Consider the following 15,260-nt stretch of genomic DNA (forward strand, 5'->3'; position numbering starts at 1 on the left):
ATAACCTAAGAAAACCAGAATCGGAAAGACAGAGGCAGGCAAATGTGCACTGCAGCAATATTTAAATAGCCAAGACATGGACGCAAAAAAAAAAGGTCCATAAACCGATGAATGGACAAAGAAGACGTGGTATATGTACAGAATGGAATGTTAGCCACGAAAAAAATCAAACAGTGCCGTTTGCAGCACCACAGACGAGCCTACAGATAATCACACAACGTGAAGTAAGTCAAAATGCGAAAGACAAATGTCCCATGATATCACTTATGTTATCTGAAAATTCATAAAAATGAACATATTTCCATAGAGAAAGACAGTCTCAGATTGAGAAGGCAAACTTATGGTTAAGCCAGTGAAAAGGTGTGACGAATGCATAAATTCGGATATTGGGTTAACAAACATATACTAATACATATAAAATATATCATCACCCAAGACCTATGGAATACCAAGAGGGGTCTACTCAACACTCTGTAATAACCTACATGGAAAAGGACACAAAGATCAAGATATATATATGTGTAGGTGTAAATGAACAAGATTCTGCACACCTAGAACAAACGACATTTTAAAATCCAATTTGCTCTGATCAATACTAAAAATTAAAGACATAAACAAGAATTAAGGAGGCTGAAACTTATGGGGGCTTGTCCTGGCACATTCCACTCTAATCTGCAACCTAAAAGCACAACTTGCAGGAAGGTTCTGTTTCCCTAGCAAGCAGAGTTGGTAACGCAGAAATGCTGCCACCCTAAGGCCGTTTCCTCAAACAGCAGCTTTAAATCCACTGCTAATGGTCACTAATATTGCCAAGGACTGCAGGGGTGTAAACGAGACATGCCCTCCAAAAATGTCCTGGGGTACGGAATGGCCAAAAAATTCAAACACAGCAAATTTTTCAACAAGGCAATTTGAAGGATGTTGATAAAAGCTCGACATCAGGAATTATTAGACACATGCAAATCCAACCTACCCAAAGGTATCACCTCACACCGGTCAGAATGACCATCAGCAAAAAGTCTACAAACAGTAGATGTTGAAGAAGTTGTGGAGAATAGCATAACCTCTAGATCTAAGTGGGATGTAAACTGGTAACAGCCAATAAAAGGAATAGAATGGCAGTGCGTTTGAAGGTAAAAATTGAGTTACCATATGATCCAGAAGGCCCACTATTGGGCCTGTAACCTGTGAAGGCCAGAATCAAAAAGACACAGGATGGAAAATCGTGTAGTGCATCAGTATTTACAATAGCCAAGACATGGAAGCAACAAAAATGTCCATCATCAGATGAATGGACGAAAAAGAGGTCCACGTACACAATGCAATATTAGACAGGGAAAAGAATGAAACAATGCTGTTTGCAGCACCATAGATGAGGCTAGAGATAATCACACATCTTGAAGTAAGTCAGAAAGCGAGAGACACATATCCTATGATATCACGTATAGGTGTTATCTAAAAATTGATATTAATGAACTTATTTCCACAGAGAAGGACACTCACGTATTCAGAACACAAACTTGTGGTTAACCAAGCGGAAAGGTGTGACGAATGTATAACGGAGGATATTGGGTTTTAACAGACATATGCTAATACTTATAAAATATAGAATCACCAAAAACGTACCGAATACCAAGAGAGGTCTACACAACATTCTGTCATTACCTATATGGAAGAGGATCCAAACATGAAAAGATATATGTATCAATGAAACAGATTCTGTACACCTAGAACAAACACAACATTGCAATCAAATTTGCTCTGATAAAAATGAACATTAAACTAAGAATACCAACAACAAATAAGTAGCCATAAGTTTTGGGGGGTTTGTCCTGGCACATTCCACTCTAATTTACAACCTACAAACAGGACTTCCAGGAAGGCTCTGTTGCCCTAGTAACCAGAGTTGGGAGTATAGACATGCGGCCGCCTTGTGGCCGTTTCCTGTAACAGCAGCTTTAAACCCAGTGCTAATGGGTACTTAATATTCACAATTACTACAGAGTTGTAAATGACACCTGCCCTCAAAAAATATCCAGGTGTAGGTAATGGCCACAGGAATTCAGAACACGGCAAATTTTTCAAGGAAACAATTTGAAGAGGTAAGTTTTTCTGTTCAACTTTAAAAAAAAAGAAAAGAAAACGGACGTGGATTAAAAGCTCAATATCGGGAAGTATTAGATGCATGCAAATCTAAACTACGCAAAGGTATCACCACCCAACACTCCAAATGCCATCAGTAAAAAGTCTACAAACAATAAATGCTGAAGGGGTTTTAGAGGACTGTGTACCCTCTAGTTGCTGGTGGGATGTCAACTGGTATCAGCCAGTAGTGAGAACAGAATGGAGGTGCGTTTAAAGGTAAAAATTAGACTACCATATGATCTAGTAGCCCACTGCTGGGCCTATCCCCGGAGAAGACCAGAATCCAAAAGACACAGGCTGGCAATCCTGCACTGCATCAATATTTAGCATAGCCAAGAGTTGGAAGAAACCAAAATGTCCATCAACAGATGAATGCCCAAAGAAGAAGTGGTCCATGTACACAATGGAATATTCAGCATGGAAAAGAATGAAACACTGCTCTTTGCAGCACCATAGATGAGCCTAGAGATAATCACAGAACATGAGGTAAGTCGGAAAGCAGATGACAAATATCCTCTGATATCACTTGTAGGTGTTACCTAACAACTGACACAAATGAACATATTTCCACAGAGAAAGACACTCACGGACTTGGAAAACAAACTATGGTTTTGTCAAACGAAAGCTGGGAGGAATGGATAAATGAAGATTAGGGTTACCATACGTATACAAATACATATTAAATACATATCTCAAAAAGACCAACCATATACCAAGGAAGGTCTACTGAACGCGCTGTAATAATTTATACGGGGGCTTCCCTGGTGGCGCCATGGTTAAGAATCCGCCTGCCAGTGCAGGGGACACGGGTTCGATCCCTGGTCCAGGAAGATCCCACATGCTGCAGAGCAAATAAGCCCGTGCACCACAACTACTGAGCCTGCGCTCTAGAGCCCAGGAGCCACAACTACTGAGCCCATGTGCCACAACTACTGAAGCCCGCATGCCTAGAGACCATGCTCTGCAACAAGACAAGCCACTGCAGGGAGAAGCCCGTGCAGCGCAATGGAGAGTAGCCCCCACTCACCGCAACTAGAGAAAGCCCACATGCAGCAGCGAAGAGCCAACTCAGCCAAAAATAAATAATTAAATTAAATAAATTTATTAAAAAAATAATAGTAATTTACATGGGAAGAGGATCTGCACATGAATAGATATATATAATATTCAATTGAACCTGATTGTGCACACCTGGAACAAACACTATTCTAATCATTACCCCAATTTAAAAAATTAAAACCACGAACAACAATTAATGAGACATAAACTTATTGGGGTTATCCCTGGCACATTCCATTCTAATTTACAACCTAGGAAAACCACTTTCAGGAAGGCTCTTCTGCCCTCGTAACCAGATTTGGGAATGGAGAAAGGCTGCCGCCTGGTGGCCGTTTCCTACAAAAGCAGCTTTAAACACAGGGCTAACGGTCACTTAAGATTCACAGGAATTGTAGGGCTGTCAATGACACGTGTCGTCAAAAAATGTCCTGGGTAGGTAATGGCCAAAAAAGTTCACAACACAGAGAATTTTTCAAGAAAACAATTTGAAGAGGTAAGTTTTACTCACTCTTTTATTTCCAAAAAAAAGAGGAACATGGATAAAAGCTCAATATCAGGCATTATTGGTTGGATGCAAATCCAAACTACAAAAAGATGTCGCCACCCAATATTCAAAATGCCATCAGTAAAAAGTCTACAAACTATGAATGCTGACGGGTGTGTGGAGAAATGCATACCCGCTATGCTGTTGGTTGGAAGTAAACTGGTAACAGCTAATTAGGAGAACAGAATGGAGCTGCATTTATAAGATAAAAATTGAGCTACCATATGATGCGGCCGATCCCCTAATGGGCCTATACCTTAAGAAGACCAGAATCGGAAAGACACAGACAGGCAAACATGCACTGCAGCAATATTTACAATAGCCTAGACATACAAGCAAACAAGATGTCCATCAACAGACAAATGGACAAAGAAGAAGTAGTGTATGCACCGATTTGAATATTAGCCTCGGAATAAAATGAACAATGCCATTTTCATGACTACAGATGAGCCTAGAAATAATCATATTAGGTCAAGTAAGTGAAAAGGCAATCACAAATATCCCATGATATCATTTATAGATGTTATCCTAAGATTGCTACCAATGAACATATTTCCACAGAGAAAGACACTCACAGACTTATAAACAAACTAATGGTTAACCAAAATGAAAGGTGGGAGGATCGATAAATTAGGATTATGGGGGTAACATACATATACTAATATATGTTAACATACATACATTAACGTATGTTAAATGTCTATAAACATATAAACTATATGAATTATATAATCTCCAATATATATAAAGTATATAATGACCAAACACCTACCAAATACCAAGGGAGGTCTACTCAACACTCTGTAATAACATACATGGTAACAGGATCCGAAGATGAACAGATATATGTATGAATAATTGACCAGATTCTGTACTGCCAGACAATCACAAGACTCTAATCAAAATTACTCCAGTCAGAAATATAAATTCAATGTAAAAAACCAACATAAGTAAGGAGAAATAAACTGGGGGTTTGTCTGAGCACATTCTATTCTAATTTACAACCGAGAAACACGACGTCCAGGAAGACTCTGTTGCCCTAGTAACAAGAGTTGAGAACGTAATAATGCTGCCGCTTTGTGGCTGTTTCCCACAGCAGCAGCTTTCAACACGGTGCTAATGGTCACTTAATATTCACAAGGACTGCAGGGCTGTAAATGACACCTGCCCTCAAAAAATGCCCTGGGGTAGGGAATAGCCAAGAAAATTCAACACCTGACAAATTTTTCAAGAAGTCAATATGAAGAGGGAAGTTGAACTCACTCTTTTAAAAAAAGGAAAGAAGAAAAAAAAGGATATGCGTAAAGCTCAGTATAAGGAATTATTAGGCGCATGCAAATCCAACCTCCGAAAAGGTTTCACCGCACACCAGTCAAATGACCATCAGCAAAAAGTCTACAAACTATAAATGCTGAAGGGGTTTTAGAGAACTGTGTACCTTCTAGCTGCTGGTGGGATGGAAAGTGGTAACAGCACTAATGAAAACTGAATGGAGCTGCTTTAAAAGTTAAAAATTGAGCTACCATATCATCCGGCAGGGCCCCTTCTGGGCCTATAACCTAAGACCACCAGAATCGGAAAGACAGAGGCAGGCAAATGTGCACTGCAGCAATATTTAAATAGCCAAGACATGGACGCAAAAAAAAAAAGGTCCATAAACCGATAAATGGACAAAGAAGAAGTGGTATATGTACAGAATGGAATGTTAGCCACGAAAAAAATCAAACAGTGCCATTTGCAGCACCACAGACGAGCCTACAGATAATCACACAACGTGAAGTAAGTCAAAATGCGAAAGACAAATGTCCCATGATATCACTTATGTTATCTGAAAATTCATAAAAATGAACATATTTCCATAGAGAAAGACAGTCTCAGATTGAGAAGGCAAACTTATGGTTAAGCCAGTGAAAAGGTGTGACGAATGCATAAATTCGGATATTGGGTTAACAAACATATACTAATACATATAAAATATATCATCACCCAAGACCTATGGAATACCAAGAGGGGTCTACTCAACACTCTGTAATAACCTACATGGAAAAGGACACAAAGATCAAGATATATATATGTGTAGGTGTAAATGAACAAGATTCTGCACACCTAGAACAAACGACATTTTAAAATCCAATTTGCTCTGATCAATACTAAAAATTAAAGACATAAACAAGAATTAAGGAGGCTGAAACTTATGGGGGCTTGTCCTGGCACATTCCACTCTAATCTGCAACCTAAAAGCACAACTTGCAGGAAGGTTCTGTTTCCCTAGCAAGCAGAGTTGGTAACGCAGAAATGCTGCCACCCTAAGGCCGTTTCCTCAAACAGCAGCTTTAAATCCACTGCTAATGGTCACTAATATTGCCAAGGACTGCAGGGGTGTAAACGAGACATGCCCTCCAAAAATGTCCTGGGGTACGGAATGGCCAAAAAATTCAAACACAGCAAATTTTTCAACAAGGCAATTTGAAGGATGTTGATAAAAGCTCGACATCAGGAATTATTAGACACATGCAAATCCAACCTACCCAAAGGTATCACCTCACACCGGTCAGAATGACCATCAGCAAAAAGTCTACAAACAGTAGATGTTGAAGAAGTTGTGGAGAATAGCATAACCTCTAGGTCTAAGTGGGATGTAAACTGGTAACAGCCAATAAAAGGAATAGAATGGCAGTGCGTTTGAAGGTAAAAATTGAGTTACCATATGATCCAGAAGGCCCACTATTGGGCCTGTAACCTGTGAAGGCCAGAATCAAAAAGACACAGGATGGAAAATCGTGTAGTGCATCAGTATTTACAATAGCCAAGACATGGAAGCAACAAAAATGTCCATCATCAGATGAATGGACGAAAAAGAGGTCCACGTACACAATGCAATATTAGACAGGGAAAAGAATGAAACAATGCTGTTTGCAGCACCATAGATGAGGCTAGAGATAATCACACATCTTGAAGTAAGTCAGAAAGCGAGAGACACATATCCTATGATATCACGTATAGGTGTTATCTAAAAATTGATATTAATGAACTTATTTCCACAGAGAAGGACACTCACGTATTCAGAACACAAACTTGTGGTTAACCAAGCGGAAAGGTGTGACGAATGTATAACGGAGGATATTGGGTTTTAACAGACATATGCTAATACTTATAAAATATAGAATCACCAAAAACGTACCGAATACCAAGAGAGGTCTACACAACATTCTGTCATTACCTATATGGAAGAGGATCCAAACATGAAAAGATATATGTATCAATGAAACAGATTCTGTACACCTAGAACAAACACAACATTGCAATCAAATTTGCTCTGATAAAAATGAACATTAAACTAAGAATACCAACAACAAATAAGTAGCCATAAGTTTTGGGGGGTTTGTCCTGGCACATTCCACTCTAATTTACAACCTACAAACAGGACTTCCAGGAAGGCTCTGTTGCCCTAGTAACCAGAGTTGGGAGTATAGACATGCGGCCGCCTTGTGGCCGTTTCCTGTAACAGCAGCTTTAAACCCAGTGCTAATGGGTACTTAATATTCACAATTACTACAGAGTTGTAAATGACACCTGCCCTCAAAAAATATCCAGGTGTAGGTAATGGCCACAGGAATTCAGAACACGGCAAATTTTTCAAGGAAACAATTTGAAGAGGTAAGTTTTTCTGTTCAACTTTAAAAAAAAAGAAAAGAAAACGGACGTGGATTAAAAGCTCAATATCGGGAAGTATTAGATGCATGCAAATCTAAACTACGCAAAGGTATCACCACCCAACACTCCAAATGCCATCAGTAAAAAGTCTACAAACAATAAATGCTGAAGGGGTTTTAGAGGACTGTGTACCCTCTAGTTGCTGGTGGGATGACAACTGGTATCAGCCAGTAGTGAGAACAGAATGGAGGTGCGTTTAAAGGTAAAAATTAGACTACCATATGATCTAGTAGCCCACTGCTGGGCCTATCCCCGGAGAAGACCAGAATCCAAAAGACACAGGCTGGCAATCCTGCACTGCATCAATATTTAGCATAGCCAAGAGTTGGAAGAAACCAAAATGTCCATCAACAGATGAATGCACAAAGAAGAAGTGGTCCATGTACACAATGGAATATTCAGCATGGAAAAGAATGAAACACTGCTCTTTGCAGCACCATAGATGAGCCTAGAGATAATCACAGAACATGAGGTAAGTCGGAAAGCAGATGACAAATATCCTGTGATATCACTTGTAGGTGTTACCTAACAACTGACACAAATGAACATATTTCCACAGAGAAAGACACTCACGGACTTGGAAAACAAACTATGGTTTTGTCAAACGAAAGCTGGGAGGAATGGATAAATGAAGATTAGGGTTACCATACGTATACAAATACATATTAAATACATATCTCAAAAAGACCAACCATATACCAAGGAAGGTCTACTGAACGCGCTGTAATAATTTATACGGGGGCTTCCCTGGTGGCGCCATGGTTAAGAATCCGCCTGCCAGTGCAGGGGACACGGGTTCGATCCCTGGTCCAGGAAGATCCCACATGCTGCAGAGCAAATAAGCCCGTGCACCACAACTACTGAGCCTGCGCTCTAGAGCCCAGGAGCCACAACTACTGAGCCCATGTGCCACAACTACTGAAGCCCGCATGCCTAGAGACCATGCTCTGCAACAAGACAAGCCACTGCAGGGAGAAGCCCGTGCAGCGCAATGGAGAGTAGCCCCCACTCACCGCAACTAGAGAAAGCCCACATGCAGCAGCGAAGAGCCAACTCAGCCAAAAATAAATAATTAAATTAAATAAATTTATTAAAAAAATAATAGTAATTTACATGGGAAGAGGATCTGCACATGAATAGATATATATAATATTCAATTGAACCTGATTGTGCACACCTGGAACAAACACTATTCTAATCATTACCCCAATTTAAAAAATTAAAACCACGAACAACAATTAATGAGACATAAACTTATTGGGGTTATCCCTGGCACATTCCATTCTAATTTACAACCTAGGAAAACCACTTTCAGGAAGGCTCTTCTGCCCTCGTAACCAGATTTGGGAATGGAGAAAGGCTGCCGCCTGGTGGCCGTTTCCTACAAAAGCAGCTTTAAACACAGGGCTAACGGTCACTTAAGATTCACAGGAATTGTAGGGCTGTCAATGACACGTGTCGTCAAAAAATGTCCTGGGTAGGTAATGGCCAAAAAAGTTCACAACACAGAGAATTTTTCAAGAAAACAATTTGAAGAGGTAAGTTTTACTCACTCTTTTATTTCCAAAAAAAAGAGGAACATGGATAAAAGCTCAATATCAGGCATTATTGGTTGGATGCAAATCCAAACTACAAAAAGATGTCGCCACCCAATATTCAAAATGCCATCAGTAAAAAGTCTACAAACTATGAATGCTGACGGGTGTGTGGAGAAATGCATACCCGCTATGCTGTTGGTTGGAAGTAAACTGGTAACAGCTAATTAGGAGAACAGAATGGAGCTGCATTTATAAGATAAAAATTGAGCTACCATATGATGCGGCCGATCCCCTAATGGGCCTATACCTTAAGAAGACCAGAATCGGAAAGACACAGACAGGCAAACATGCACTGCAGCAATATTTACAATAGCCTAGACATACAAGCAAACAAGATGTCCATCAACAGACAAATGGACAAAGAAGAAGTAGTGTATGTACCGATTTGAATATTAGCCTCGGAATAAAATGAACAATGCCATTTTCATGACTACAGATGAGCCTAGAAATAATCATATTAGGTCAAGTAAGTGAAAAGGCAATCACAAATATCCCATGATATCATTTATAGATGTTATCCTAAGATTGCTACCAATGAACATATTTCCACAGAGAAAGACACTCACAGACTTATAAACAAACTAATGGTTAACCAAAATGAAAGGTGGGAGGATCGATAAATTAGGATTATGGGGGTAACATACATATACTAATATATGTTAACATACATACATTAACGTATGTTAAATGTCTATAAACATATAAACTATATGAATTATATAATCTCCAATATATATAAAGTATATAATGACCAAACACCTACCAAATACCAAGGGAGGTCTACTCAACACTCTGTAATAACATACATGGTAACAGGATCCGAAGATGAACAGATATATGTATGAATAATTGACCAGATTCTGTACTGCCAGACAATCACAAGACTCTAATCAAAATTACTCCAGTCAGAAATATAAATTCAATGTAAAAAACCAACATAAGTAAGGAGAAATAAACTGGGGGTTTGTCTGAGCACATTCTACTCTAATTTACAACCGAGAAACACGACGTCCAGGAAGACTCTGTTGCCCTAGTAACAAGAGTTGAGAACGTAATAATGCTGCCGCTTTGTGGCTGTTTCCCACAGCAGCAGCTTTCAACACGGTGCTAATGGTCACTTAATATTCACAAGGACTGCAGGGCTGTAAATGACACCTGCCCTCAAAAAATGCCCTGGGGTAGGGAATAGCCAAGAAAATTCAACACCTGACAAATTTTTCAAGAAGTCAATATGAAGAGGGAAGTTGAACTCACTCTTTTAAAAAAAGGAAAGAAGAAAAAAAAGGACATGCGTAAAGCTCAGTATAAGGAATTATTAGGCGCATGCAAATCCAACCTCCGAAAAGGTTTCACCGCACACCAGTCAAATGACCATCAGCAAAAAGTCTACAAACTATAAATGCTGAAGGGGTTTTAGAGAACTGTGTACCTTCTAGCTGCTGGTGGGATGGAAAGTGGTAACAGCACTAATGAAAACTGAATGGAGCTGCTTTAAAAGTTAAAAATTGAGCTACCATATCATCCGGCAGGGCCCCTTCTGGGCCTATAACCTAAGACCACCAGAATCGGAAAGACAGAGGCAGGCAAATGTGCACTGCAGCAATATTTAAATAGCCAAGACATGGACGCAAAAAAAAAAAGGTCCATAAACCGATAAATGGACAAAGAAGAAGTGGTATATGTACAGAATGGAATGTTAGCCACGAAAAAAATCAAACAGTGCCATTTGCAGCACCACAGACGAGCCTACAGATAATCACACAACGTGAAGTAAGTCAAAATGCGAAAGACAAATGTCCCATGATATCACTTATGTTATCTGAAAATTCATAAAAATGAACATATTTCCATAGAGAAAGACAGTCTCAGATTGAGAAGGCAAACTTATGGTTAAGCCAGTGAAAAGGTGTGACGAATGCATAAATTCGGATATTGGGTTAACAAACATATACTAATACATATAAAATATATCATCACCCAAGACCTATGGAATACCAAGAGGGGTCTACTCAACACTCTGTAATAACCTACATGGAAAAGGACACAAAGATCAAGATATATATATGTGTAGGTGTAAATGAACAAGATTCTGCACACCTAGAACAAACGACATTTTAAAATCCAATTTGCTCTGATCAATACTAAAAATTAAAGACATAAACAAGAATTAAGGAGGCTGAAACTTATGGGGGCTTGTCCTGGCACATTCCACTCTAATCTGCAACCTAAAAGCACAACTTGCAGGAAGGTTCTGTTTCCCTAGCAAGCAGAGTTGGTAACGCAGAAATGCTGCCACCCTAAGGCCGTTTCCTCAAACAGCAGCTTTAAATCCACTGCTAATGGTCACTAATATTGCCAAGGACTGCAGGGGTGTAAACGAGACATGCCCTCCAAAAATGTCCTGGGGTACGGAATGGCCAAAAAATTCAAACACAGCAAATTTTTCAACAAGGCAATTTGAAGGATGTTGATAAAAGCTCGACATCAGGAATTATTAGACACATGCAAATCCAACCTACCCAAAGGTATCACCTCACACCGGTCAGAATGACCATCAGCAAAAAGTCTACAAACAGTAGATGTTGAAGAAGTTGTGGAGAATAGCATAACCTCTAGGTCTAAGTGGGATGTAAACTGGTAACAGCCAATAAAAGGAATAGAATGGCAGTGCGTTTGAAGGTAAAAATTGAGTTACCATATGATCCAGAAGGCCCACTATTGGGCCTGTAACCTGTGAAGGCCAGAATCAAAAAGACACAGGATGGAAAATCGTGTAGTGCATCAGTATTTACAATAGCCAAGACATGGAAGCAACAAAAATGTCCATCATCAGATGAATGGACGAAAAAGAGGTCCACGTACACAATGCAATATTAGACAGGGAAAAGAATGAAACAATGCTGTTTGCAGCACCATAGATGAGGCTAGAGATAATCACACATCTTGAAGTAAGTCAGAAAGCGAGAGACACATATCCTATGATATCACGTATAGGTGTTATCTAAAAATTGATATTAATGAACTTATTTCCACAGAGAAGGACACTCACGTATTCAGAACACAAACTTGTGGTTAACCAAGCGGAAAGGTGTGACGAATGTATAACGGAGGATATTGGGTTTTAACAGACATATGCTAATACTTATAAAATATAGAATCACCAAAAACGTACCGAATACCAAGAGAGGTCTACACAACATTCTGTCATTACCTATATGGAAGAGGATCCAAACATGAAAAGATATATGTATCAATGAAACAGATTCTGTACACCTAGAACAAACACAACATTGCAATCAAATTTGCTCTGATAAAAATGAACATTAAACTAAGAATACCAACAACAAATAAGTAGCCATAAGTTTTGGGGGGTTTGTCCTGGCACATTCCACTCTAATTTACAACCTACAAACAGGACTTCCAGGAAGGCTCTGTTGCCCTAGTAACCAGAGTTGGGAGTATAGACATGCGGCCGCCTTGTGGCCGTTTCCTGTAACAGCAGCTTTAAACCCAGTGCTAATGGGTACTTAATATTCACAATTACTACAGAGTTGTAAATGACACCTGCCCTCAAAAAATATCCAGGTGTAGGTAATGGCCACAGGAATTCAGAACACGGCAAATTTTTCAAGGAAACAATTTGAAGAGGTAAGTTTTTCTGTTCAACTTTAAAAAAAAAGAAAAGAAAACGGACGTGGATTAAAAGCTCAATATCGGGAAGTATTAGATGCATGCAAATCTAAACTACGCAAAGGTATCACCACCCAACACTCCAAATGCCATCAGTAAAAAGTCTACAAACAATAAATGCTGAAGGGGTTTTAGAGGACTGTGTACCCTCTAGTTGCTGGTGGGATGTCAACTGGTATCAGCCAGTAGTGAGAACAGAATGGAGGTGCGTTTAAAGGTAAAAATTAGACTACCATATGATCTAGTAGCCCACTGCTGGGCCTATCCCCGGAGAAGACCAGAATCCAAAAGACACAGGCTGGCAATCCTGCACTGCATCAATATTTAGCATAGCCAAGAGTTGGAAGAAACCAAAATGTCCATCAACAGATGAATGCCCAAAGAAGAAGTGGTCCATGTACACAATGGAATATTCAGCATGGAAAAGAATGAAACACTGCTCTTTGCAGCACCATAGATGAGCCTAGAGATAATCACAGAACATGAGGTAAGTCGGAAAGCAGATGACAAATATCCTGTGATATCACTTGTAGGTGTTACCTAACAACTGACACAAATGAACATATTTCCACAGAGAAAGACACTCACGGACTTGGAAAACAAACTATGGTTTTGTCAAACGAAAGCTGGGAGGAATGGATAAATGAAGATTAGGGTTACCATACGTATACAAATACATATTAAATACATATCTCAAAAAGACCAACCATATACCAAGGAAGGTCTACTGAACGCGCTGTAATAATTTATACGGGGGCTTCCCTGGTGGCGCCATGGTTAAGAATCCGCCTGCCAGTGCAGGGGACACGGGTTCGATCCCTGGTCCAGGAAGATCCCACATGCTGCAGAGCAAATAAGCCCGTGCACCACAACTACTGAGCCTGCGCTCTAGAGCCCAGGAGCCACAACTACTGAGCCCATGTGCCACAACTACTGAAGCCCGCATGCCTAGAGACCATGCTCTGCAACAAGACAAGCCACTGCAGGGAGAAGCCCGTGCAGCGCAATGGAGAGTAGCCCCCACTCACCGCAACTAGAGAAAGCCCACATGCAGCAGCGAAGAGCCAACTCAGCCAAAAATAAATAATTAAATTAAATAAATTTATTAAAAAAATAATAGTAATTTACATGGGAAGAGGATCTGCACATGAATAGATATATATAATATTCAATTGAACCTGATTGTGCACACCTGGAACAAACACTATTCTAATCATTACCCCAATTTAAAAAATTAAAACCACGAACAACAATTAATGAGACATAAACTTATTGGGGTTATCCCTGGCACATTCCATTCTAATTTACAACCTAGGAAAACCACTTTCAGGAAGGCTCTTCTGCCCTCGTAACCAGATTTGGGAATGGAGAAAGGCTGCCGCCTGGTGGCCGTTTCCTACAAAAGCAGCTTTAAACACAGGGCTAACGGTCACTTAAGATTCACAGGAATTGTAGGGCTGTCAATGACACGTGTCGTCAAAAAATGTCCTGGGTAGGTAATGGCCAAAAAAGTTCACAACACAGAGAATTTTTCAAGAAAACAATTTGAAGAGGTAAGTTTTACTCACTCTTTTATTTCCAAAAAAAAGAGGAACATGGATAAAAGCTCAATATCAGGCATTATTGGTTGGATGCAAATCCAAACTACAAAAAGATGTCGCCACCCAATATTCAAAATGCCATCAGTAAAAAGTCTACAAACTATGAATGCTGACGGGTGTGTGGAGAAATGCATACCCGCTATGCTGTTGGTTGGAAGTAAACTGGTAACAGCTAATTAGGAGAACAGAATGGAGCTGCATTTATAAGATAAAAATTGAGCTACCATATGATGCGGCCGATCCCCTAATGGGCCTATACCTTAAGAAGACCAGAATCGGAAAGACACAGACAGGCAAACATGCACTGCAGCAATATTTACAATAGCCTAGACATACAAGCAAACAAGATGTCCATCAACAGACAAATGGACAAAGAAGAAGTAGTGTATGCACCGATTTGAATATTAGCCTCGGAATAAAATGAACAATGCCATTTTCATGACTACAGATGAGCCTAGAAATAATCATATTAGGTCAAGTAAGTGAAAAGGCAATCACAAATATCCCATGATATCATTTATAGATGTTATCCTAAGATTGCTACCAATGAACATATTTCCACAGAGAAAGACACTCACAGACTTATAAACAAACTAATGGTTAACCAAAATGAAAGGTGGGAGGATCGATAAATTAGGATTATGGGGGTAACATACATATACTAATATATGTTAACATACATACATTAACGTATGTTAAATGTCTATAAACATATAAACTATATGAATTATATAATCTCCAATATATATAAAGTATATAATGACCAAACACCTACCAAATACCAAGGGAGGTCTACTCAACACTCTGTAATAACATACATGGTAACAGGATCCGAAGATGAACAGATATATGTATGAATAATTGACCAGATTCTGTACTGCCAGACAATCACAAGACTCTAATCAAAAT

Source organism: Balaenoptera borealis, assembly GCF_965194805.1.
Source record: "Balaenoptera borealis genome assembly, chromosome: 7".
Lineage (NCBI taxonomy): Eukaryota > Metazoa > Chordata > Mammalia > Artiodactyla > Balaenopteridae > Balaenoptera > Balaenoptera borealis.